We start from the raw sequence: 11,258 nt of genomic DNA, 5'->3' as shown, positions 1-11,258 counted from the left end.
GAGTAGAGCTTGGGAATAGATGTTCAAGTGAATCATCTAACTCATTTTGTGGTTACCCTGTGCTTACAACACTATCCTTTTGGATGGGTGGAGATGTTTGCATCTGGTGTGAGGAAGTAACAACATATGTTAGCTGCATTTGTGTTACAGCAGGCTCCGCTGGCATCTCAACCTCCAGGGTAACCCTTCTGGCTCTTTTAGATTTGAGTAAAGGGGGAGAAATGGTTTGTGTGGAAATGGCTAGTGTGTTATCCACAGTGCTAGGTTGTACATTGTGGTCACCATAGGGTAACATCTGTTGCTGGGTTTTCTAAAACATTTTCATCATCAACATTTTTTTGACTTTTAGCAGTTATCATGCATGTGAAGGTTTTGTTTGAAAGACTTATCATTTGCAGGGCTTCTCCCTGTTCAAAAATATTTTATGTCAAAATCTTTTAAAGATAGTAGGTTAAAAGTCTTGGATACATGAGAAAGGCTTTGGCAGTGCCTTTCTTTTTGGCTTTTACATTGCCAGCCATATCCATAAACCATGTTTGGGATAGCTTATAATTTGAATTTGTCAAAATAGCATATCCCAGATATTGTGTTTTTAATGGTATTTCATTAAAGGATGTGGTTTTTGTTGAGAGGTATACAAAAAGGGTATGGAAGAAAAAATTCATGTGGAAATTTGGTTTAAAGATTCTTGCTCCTACCAGTTGAGCATCATACCCCCTCTCAATAAATTGATTGTGCAACTTAGTTTTTGAGAAATATTATGTGCGTGACTCGTCATTGAGAGCAAATGTGGTGGACAATTTTTTTGGAGTTATCTGGACATCAACACCTTTCACTTTTGAGATGGTGATAAATGGCTTTTTATCCCTGAGGAAAAAGTCAGAATTGTTCCAGAACTCATGAAGTGTATCAAGGTATATGGGTGCATCGGTGGTTATGATAGTGTAGTATTTAGATGAAGTGAGTATGTTAATGATTGAGTGGAAATCGGTGTTGGTGTCAAGTTTGGCGAGATATAGAAGATAGTTGTGTGCTGATTTGAGATAAAGAGCCATGATCGATGATTGTGGATTGTGATTTGGAGAGGTTTTCTCTTTGTGGAAATCTTCATTGTTGATTTTAACAACAGTAAGTGAAAGCTCTATTAATTTGGTGGGTTTTATAGGATTTATGCAACATTGATGGTGACATGGCCAACGATTACTTTTTTAAGTGACGTGGCATACCTCTATTTATGTAAAGCAAAACTCTGTTTTCAAAAATCTGTTTACCAGAGTCCGGCCCCATTGAGAAAACCTTTTTGTGAAGTAGTGAATCCTCTATTTTGGTTAAGGTCTGTTTTAGGTTTTGAAACCTTTGTTTGTTGTGAACAAAGGTTATGATGAGTACAGGGTGTAACATCTTTTGACTTTGGTAAACAGATAGATGAAACAAATGTTTAAAACCACTTTGATGTAAAAAATGTTTTTAAAATAACAAATGTTACTTGTAAAAGGTGGTTGACTTTGGTCAAACAGAGTTTAGCACCACTAAAATAATAAATAGGTATCATTCAAAGGGTTATACCTTTGGCAACAAACGTGAAAGAATATTTAAGGGGTTGAATATTCATACATGATAATGGTGCAGTTGAGAATACATTATTAGTTGAATATTTTTTTCAAATTAGAAATTTATTTACGAATATATACATTTGAAGTCTTGAAAGGTTGATAATTAATTAGTTGTAAGTTAGTTACAAATAATTAATTAGTTGTATGTTAGTTACTAATAATTAATTAGTTTTTTTTTTGAACAGTAATAATTAATTAGTTGTTAACTGTTAATAATTAATTAAAAAGATTTATTTATTTAATTATCAAATATTTGATAATTAAAATTAAATATATATAATTATGAAGATAATTATAGATTCAGATTACTTATGAGATGATTATGGAATTTGAATGAAACCCTAATTTTCCCGTTAACCAACAAAGACTATAAACAGAGGTCTAGGTTTAGTTGGAAATTACACCAAAAATTCCTTTCGTCGTCACAGCCGTCACCGACTACCATTAGCCACCCACCGCTACCGTTGTCATGATCAATGGGCTAGACCAATTTCATGTGGAACTAGATTTGAATCAAAGGTGTTCGGGTTCTCGGGTTGTTTTGTGTTAATGGAACTAACTACCCGTAGGTGTTTCAAATTGGTTAGTTGTGTTATGCGAAAAAGTATGTTTCATTTAACATCTTATGGTTGAATTATTTATTTCTATTTGGTTTTGCATCTAGCGATTCTTGGTGGGCGATCCAAAGTCTAGTTCGGATCAATTTGTACGCACACTTCCACTCAATAAAAATCTAAAACACATGTACCAATTCCCAACATATAAGACCATATGTCATTAGTAACGATGTTATAAGACTGCGGGGTATGGTGGGGCTTGGGTTGGGCGTGGGTTGGGGGCGGGTGATGACACGTGGAATGGGAGCCCCCCCCCCCCCACTGCCTGGTACGTGTCCGCGGGGTATGGTGGGGCGTGGGTTGGGCTTGGGTTGGGTGCACCGCGTGGCAGGGTAGTTTATAAAAAAAAATATATACAAAATTTAAAAAAAAAATATACAAAATTTTGGGATGGCCCGCTATGACGTGGCGGGTGAGCCAATGATATTCAGCCAACTAGGATGGTCAAACCGCCCCACGCCCGGCTTGAAACCCATGCCCCAAGGGCCACGCCGAAACCCATGCCCACCCGGGGTGGTGGCTTGGGCGTTTTCCCCCTACCCACGCCCAAACTCCCGCCCCATACCTCGCAGTCTAAGCTATGTTTTAAGCACATAAATCCAACATTGATACCACAAGAAATATTAAATGTACTGCAATTATACTCAAAGAAATGGGTGTTTGCAGGAAAAGATATATATTTATTGAAATACATAATATATATTTACTGAAATACATAATATAATTTATACGTAAGCAAAAGTAGACATGTGAGAAGAAAAAATGACCAATATGTTGACTTTATTATTTGTTGTTGTTAAAGAGTTAAGACTTAAGAGTAATAAGTAGTGGATTATTAATTTTGGTAGATACTTCCGAAAAATTTTACAACAGGCCAAGGGGGCATACCCCTCGCAACCCTATACTCAGCGAGACCAAAGCAGGTTTGGGGCATCACTACACCAATAAACTAGCAAACCACTACCCAATAGCCCAATACCATAACCTATAAACAAAGGTCTAACAATACACCAACAATGAGAATATAACATATGGAGAAAACACACCACAGGTTGGACAAGAACAATCATTGTCTCAAGTCTCTTATCATGTAGAGGAATCCATATTCCCAACCTAGCTTGTTCTTTATGTTATTCAGGCTTGGAAGATGTGGATCATCTTTTCATCCAATGCCTGATCGCCGCTTCTGTGTGTAATAAGGTTTCTTAGTGGTGCGGTGTTGACCTTTCACATTTTTGCTCCGTCAAGGATCTACTAGAGCATGGCAATAGGATATCGGGTTTGAGCTTGGAAAAGAAGATCGCCCACCTGGTCATGTATTCGGTCTTATGGGCAATTTGGAAAAATAGAAACTCATGGAAATTCTCCACAAAGAAGGCATCGGTGGAGCAGCTTATGGAAGATATCATCAACAACAGCTTTAAATGGATCAAAGGGAGGGCCAAGAACACCATAGCAGTTTGGGATCGATTGAACTATGTCCATTTATAGGTGTCTTTAAAATTTAAGTTTCGGGTGTATCGGGTCATAGGTAGTTCGGTCTGTTTTTATAATTTCGGCTTTGTATGGGTTTTTGCTAGTTTCCAGCTTAGCTTCTTTGATATATTTATCACTAGTTTAAGATCCCGCGAGTTTCGCGGGTGGCTTAACAGAAACATATAATATCTACTGGTATTGAGATGATCTTTGTAATGAAAGAACTTTTCAATATAAACGTATAAAATGATACTGAAATAAAAAATTATAAATAAATGAGTACATGAAAATTACAAATCACTAAATACTTCTTTATAAACTACATTTGTCTTTTTATTAGTAGGTTTGCCGTCGTTGTCCAAAATCAAAAGTTTAACTAATTGTCTGGTTTTTACTCTGGATAAAGCAACATTCAGCTGACCGTGGGTGAAAACTGGTTGTTTCAAATACAGACCAACTCTAGACAGTGGTTGGCCCTGGCTCTTGTTGATTGTCATTGCGAAACATACAACAAACGGAAATTGTCCAAAATCATGTTCCAAGTATGACCCCTACACCCTTCAGCCTTAGGTGAAGTTAAGGAGGGTTAAAGTATACCTTCAGGCTTTATGAAACCAAACCAACGTCATTTGTAACTAACAAATATGATGGTTACGTGAATCCTCCTTTAAAGTGTATCTTTAAATTAAACAAAGATATATGCAATTAAAAAGATAATGTTCATTTAGATTTAGGAAAATGAAGATCGTATTATTGCAAGATATAAGTTAAAATAGCACATATATAAGTTCAATTCAAACAAACTCAGGTCCTATACCTAAATTGAAAGTACAAAGCTCTTTCAGTAAAGCCTGCTCTTTTCCATTATTTGCATTTTGACTTTAGAAAGTAAATGAATGTTGAGCCACTTTTCGTTCCATTAAAACAGTAAAAATAAAACAAACTATATGCCCACCCCTTGCAACCCAACATCAAATCCCCTCCAAATAGGCCAATCTTCACATTTTATCTTCGATCTCCTCGTGAGCCAAACAAAAAAAAAAATACAGCTCCTTAATTTTTTCAACCACCATATACCGTCCCATTCGCTTGCCACCAAAGACTGTATCTACGGTCGGCTCAACCATTTTAGAGGCGTAAAGCAAAGTTTGAAGTTGGGATCCTCTTAGCCAAGAAGTTAAATATTTCGCTTTCGATCACAAATTGTTTGCGACAATTATAATCTAAGAAAATGAAAAAAAATTACAAAAATTGTTTGGTCCATAAATACTAAAATAAATTTGCTACATTTAAAAATGTGAAAAAATACAATGAACATCTTACCTGGTCAATTTTCGGCTTTGGACATAAGGGAGACCGCGATTCAAAATCATACGTCCAAGTCCTATACTCTTGATTGGTCATCATGAAGGTCTTTTGATGTTTGCTTAAATAAAAGAAAAGTTTCAAATAACATGTCAAAGATAAAGAAAAGTTTCAAATAATATGTCAAAAAAATCAAATAATATGAATAATGCATGTGTGTATATAGATTAGATATGAACAACATCTTTGGAGGTAGGATGCAGACCTCAATATACTTGATAATGTAAACTATTTAAGTATGTCTTTATATAGGGGAGTGTCAACAGATTAGGTAGTTGACATAGTGGGCAATAGGTCAATAGATGGTTTGACAATGTCAAGTAACATTGATGGGTTTGACCTTAGATGAGGGGGTAGAACACGTAGTTTTGACTTAGCTAAACAATGACCAGGTAAATAGGTGATGGAACCACCGACCAAACATGGATTCTTTGGTTAAAAAACTTACGTATATTAAATAATCAATACTTAAATCCAACAAAATTTAACGTTATATTCTTCTAAACCTAAACACACAGTTGTTATGAAAAAAAAAGTCAATCTCCTTTTAAAAATAAAGACCTAAGAATGAGTGTGGTAAGTAATAATTACAATTTAGAACTTAAAAAAAGTATACATATAAATCCCAAAGGCAGAATTCCTAAACCTTGTTAACTACACAAAAATTCATGCCCAAACGTATTGCTAAAACCCCCCAACGGAAAATTAGTTCCAAATGCAGGCCCAATCTTAAGAAGGAAACCAATGTACAAATGGAAAAGAGCACCCCCCAAATTGGAACTTAACCTCGAATGCAGACTCAAACCCAAAGACGAAAATCAAACTACAAATACAAAGCTCAACTTTCAATAAAGATATTAACCTAAACATTATATAAACACAACTCACCAGAAAACGTGAGAGGCAAAACTCGGCGAAGAAGATCACCAACATCAATCAATCCACAAACCTTGATAGATGAGAGTCACTTGAGAAGATTGGAAACTCGAAACAACATTGTCTAACTGCGACATGAAAACCAATTGGAAAAAAACACTAAATACATACGGCAAGTGCGTGTTTTTAGAGTAATACCATACCAAGCATGTGTCGTACCTCCATCAAAATAAGAATGTAGTATGATGTGGTTAACTTCCCTGAAGTCTGGTGCCTAGCTTCATCCCAAAGGAGAGCGACAGCAAGACCCTGAAAAAAGGAAAACAATGAGAATAATATGCATGAAATGTTTTGGTTGGTTGGTGAATTGGTAAAAAAGTGTAATGTCTTAGTCATTTAATGTGGTGCTCATATTTAGACTCGGGCTCGGTTAAACTCAATTCCATTCGAGCTAAGCCCAAAAGAACATTTTTCTACATCTAAGAGGTCACTTTATTCAAATACAAACTAAATGGGTCAAGACGACCCATAGACATTTCATGTGGTTATAATAATCAAAATACAACTTAAATGGGTCAAAATGACTCATAGACAATTTATGTGGTTATAATAATCAAGATACAACTTAAAATGCTCAAAACGACATGTCATAACTTCCAATGCTTTAAATTTACTAAATGAACCTTTATAGACATATTTAAGCACAAAAGAACATTATTCTACATCTGAGTTGGCTAAATTTATCATTTACATGGTATTTTTACTTGTACGTGCATGCTAACAGAACATTATTTCAGTCGAAGGATGTGTTACCTGCAAGCTAACAGAAGCAATGCTCTGACCCAAAAATTCACATGGAAGCTGCCAAAAATTTAAATCAACATGACCTATTAGAGACCCGTTACAAAATGAAAAAATGTTATCAGATGCTAGTTACAATAAAAACGCAATATAAAATATGAACTATTACTATAATTACCAACAAAATAGAAGCACAAAAAGTTGTAATTTCTCATGTTTCTATTTTTTTAAAGTTTTCAGACTATCATGCTTGCACTTTAATTGTAAAACATATAAGAAGTTGGCAAAAATGTATAAATTAGTTTGAAATAAAATTATATGAACGATCCAACCATAAATTAGTTTGAAACCAATAACAGGCTATCCTTTTAGTTTTCATTCATTAGAAATAAAAGTTATTAAATGGGATAGAACCAAGTTTCGTAGTAAATATTTTTCGAATATAAGAGCCCTAAAAATTGATACAAATCAGAAGCTTCACAAAAGATTCATATGTTTACTTATGTTATTCAGTGGAAATCGATACAAAATCAGAGATTGACACAAAAACATATTAAAAAAAAGCCCTAAAAATTTATACAACATTAGAATAAGTCAATATAAGAAAACCCTAATATAAGAGCCCTAAAAATTGATACAAATCAGAAGCTTCACAAAAGATTCATATGTTTACTTATGTTATTCAGTGGAAATCGATACAAAATCAGATATTGATACAAAAACATATTAAAAAAAGCCCTAAAAATTGATACAGATTAAAGACCAGAGAAATATGCATACAGATTAAAGAATCGTACCTTAAATAATGCTTGACAAATCGATTGACAGCCAAATCGATGTGAAGAAACAGAGGATGATTGATAAATCGATTAACAACCGAATCGATGTGAAGAAACGACTGAATACGTATGGATTTATAGATCTAGGGTTTATGCAACCAATGATCCTTAAATATGGAAACTCATTCATATTTTGGAAGATGATCATAGAGAAAGATGGAATTCGGATCTCTGGTAGAATTATTTGAGATAATATGAGAGAAGGATGGAAACTTTCATTATTTGAGATAGAATGAAAGTGAAAAGCGGGATGCCAAAAGACCTACAATACATTGCCGCTCAAAAGATTATTCAGACATACAATCAGATGACACGTGGCAATAAGGTTTTTAAGAATAGGACAAATGGCATAAGTTTGTTTTGTTTTATTATAAGGTATAGATTGTTGCTGTTCAAAAAAAATTAGTAATGACTACTGGTTCATTAGCAGTGGCGGATCTAGGATTCCGACCAAGCGGGAACGTTTTATAAATAGGCGGTAACGAAATCGAAAAAACATCAAATTTTTTCAAAATTTACACTAAAAACGTCAAAAATTTACCGACCAAGCGGTAGCGGAGGCTACCCCTTGATACAAGGTGCATCTGCCCCTGTTCATTAGTCTCTTTTTATTAACGGCTAATGTTACTCTCCCCAAGCTCCTATATTTACAAATAATACACTTTTTCCTGGGATTGAAACCAGGACCTCTCATCAAGAGGCAAGAGCCTCTACCAAGTGACCTATATCCAATTGGCAGTCCATTAGTCTTCTTTTTTTTGAACGACAAATGAATAATTCAAATGGGTTCTAGGCGAATTCACCACATATGGATACACTCGCATCCGAATCTGGGAAAACCCTCACCTAAGGCCGAAGCTTGTGAACATTCGCCCGAATGCACGACAGTGCAGTGAGGTAAAACTCGCTCAATTCAAGGATCGAACTAGCGAACACCGTCTATTCGCCTAGTCTCCCATCATCATCAGATGCCGCCAAAATCAAATGATTGGGGCAGGAACCGAACCTAGGTTACCTTAAATATCAGGTCTCTCTTTTACCACTCCAGCACCAACTCATTGATAATCCATTAGTCTTTTTATTATAATAATTCCACTACTAGATTATTTAGTATTATGTAGCTCATTAGTATTTTATTAATCTTTTATCTTGTTCTATAATTAAATTCAAGAATTGTGAATCACAAACAGACTTTCACATTCAATACCTTCAAATTACTAAATATAACAAATACTAGTTTTTTTTACGTCGCGCGTTGCGACGAAACCAAGCAAATGATATGTAAAACAAACGTGATTTGAAAATAAAACATGTTGTTTAGAAAACCAAACCATTAGAACGGTTTAGTTTATCATTATAGTGTTTTATTATACAAAATAAATATTTTATTTTGAGTACAACTTCGTTTTTAACAAAACTTATAACGGAATATTGAGGAAAAAAATCAAGCACAACTAAGTACTTAAGTTTTTAGAAAAAAAAAGTTATAAACGTAAATTATTAAAGAAGTATCAAATTATTTGATAAAATAATATATGTTCTGAAAAAGAAAAAAAAAATTAAAAAAATGGTAAAGAAAATATATGGTTTTAAAGGGGGAAAATTAAAAATATGTTATAAAAATAAATATAATAGTAAACTATTATAATATATTAAATAAAAAAATAATAAAAAGTTATATATTATTTTAAAAATAAAGTTAATATCCATCGTCCTTCGTTAACTATATATTAACTACAGGACAACAATGTAATATTAATTACAATGCTGTCATAGGACTTTATTCACTAACAACCACTTCACCACCTAGCGGTTAAGACTATGGGAAATGGGGCTTGAGTTGGGGCGTGGGTTGGGGGAAAACGCCCAAGCCACCACCCCGGGTGGGCTTGGGTTGGGGCGTGGCCCTTGGGGCTTGGGTTTCAAGCCGGGTGTGGGGCGGACTTGGCATCCTATCTGGCGGCCTCCTATTCGCTGACCCCGCCATGTCATAGCGGGCCATTTGAAAGTTTGAATTTTAAATTCAAACCGTTTGGCCAAGCCAAGCGTTCGACAAGATCGCCCTTTTTGAAATTTACCTGACGCTCTAGGTTTTTTATTTTGTAATTTTTAGGTATTATGTAATTTTTAGGATTATGTAATTTTTAAAAATCTAATGAAATTTTAGGTTTTTTTTTATAAATGTTGTGTGAAATTTATTTTTTTTTTATTTTTTTTAATAATCTGCCAAGCGGTGCACCCAACGCAAGCCCAACCTACGCCCCGTCATACCCTACGGACACGTCACCAGGCGATGGGGGGCTCCAATTCCAGGTATCAACTCATGCCCCAACCCAAGCCCAACCCAAACCCAACCCAAGCCCCACCATACCTCACTTTCTAAGTTTATTTCTTTTTTGTTAAAGTTTAGCTTACTTCCCTTGAGTTTTAATTTTTGTTAAAATTTAGTTTATTCCCTTCAAGTTTTAATGTTTTCACCTTGTTCATCCATTTTCTAAAAACTTTTTAACCCTTCAATTTTCTAATAAATGTCTATATAATTGCGAGTTCGTCTACGTTATAGGTCACATGAGTTACTTAGTGTTATAAATTCACGCTTTTCTTTTACGTTTTTTTTTTCGATTTTGATCGTTGTTGGCTAACTACCTAGCACGCCTCTATCCCCAACGTTGGTAGCACAATTTACGCCCCGCAACGCGGGGGCCTTATAACTAGTTCATATCATTTTAGGATTCTATTTTTTATTTTGATTTTCTTTTGATTTTAGTTTTTTTTTTTCTATTTTGATTTTCTTTCTAAAAATTAGTCACCCGCCATGAATTATAAAAGTAAAACAAATATTGATCACAAATCAAAACCAGGCACATACCTGAATTTTTTTAAAAAAAAACCTAAGTAAAAGTTGCAAAATAAATGCAAAAGAAGACTAATGAAGATAAAAAAGAACGAAAATGAAAAATGAATAAAATAGATTTATTATTACTGTTATTACTATATATTATTATTATTATTATTATTACTATTACTATTACTATTATTATTACTATTACTATATATTAAAAAACGAATAATAATATATAGTTTTTTTAATACTTTTACTATTTTAATATTATAATAATAATTATTTTCTTTACCTTTTAACTTTAATCTTTTTTTAATATCAGGGGTTGGGATAAGCTTGGTGTCAACCGGTATCGAACCAGTACTGGTATCAAAAATACCGGTACGGTCCTGTTCAGTATCACTACATAAAGGTAAAAACCGGCACTAATAAAGAAAACGTCAAAAGTTGGTGCTAAATTGATATTGGAAATCTTTTGGTTCGGGAAATTCAGTGCTGCTACCCAGTACCATTTGCTCATCCCTGATCACGGTTACCATACGAACAACGGTATCGTACAACTTTTTTTGTTGATTTTCTTCAACTTTTAATTTTTTTTTAGTTTCATGGGTAGGGATGAGCTCGGTGCCAACCGATACAGAATCGGTACTGATACCGAAAATACCGGTTACGGTACCGGTTTATGAAGGTAAAAAACGTTAGTGAATAGGTAACAGGAACGCCAAAAGTCGGTACCGAATTGGTACTTAAGATATTTCGGTTCGGAAAATTTGGTATCGGTACCCAGAACAATTTGCTTATCTCTGACCACGGGTTTCATACGAACAAC

General features: G+C 34.4%; 1 long non-coding RNA gene across 3 annotated transcripts; it reads right to left on the bottom strand.

Moving 5' to 3' along the window:
* Nucleotides 1-4,455: 4,455 nt before the first annotated feature.
* Nucleotides 4,456-7,743, bottom strand: LOC110936229. Of its 3 annotated transcripts, none has more exons than XR_002589830.2 (5): nucleotides 6,761-6,891; nucleotides 6,167-6,256; nucleotides 5,960-6,075; nucleotides 5,030-5,132; nucleotides 4,456-4,929 (listed from the first exon to the last, which is right to left on the bottom strand). It is a non-coding gene; the product is annotated as an uncharacterized LOC110936229 (long non-coding RNA). The 3 variants fall into 3 exon arrangements; XR_004891035.1 differs by lacking the exon at nucleotides 4,456-4,929 and adding an exon at nucleotides 7,546-7,743 and having other exon boundaries at nucleotides 4,977-5,132; nucleotides 6,761-6,808; XR_004891034.1 differs by lacking the exon at nucleotides 4,456-4,929 and having other exon boundaries at nucleotides 4,977-5,132.
* Between the last annotated feature and the right edge of the window lie 3,515 nt (nucleotides 7,744-11,258).

Source organism: Helianthus annuus, chromosome 4, assembly GCF_002127325.2.
Source record: "Helianthus annuus cultivar XRQ/B chromosome 4, HanXRQr2.0-SUNRISE, whole genome shotgun sequence".
NCBI lineage: Eukaryota > Viridiplantae > Streptophyta > Magnoliopsida > Asterales > Asteraceae > Helianthus > Helianthus annuus.
The sequence above is the reverse complement of the archived record's forward strand: the minus strand, read 5'-3'. Positions and strand labels throughout refer to the sequence as shown.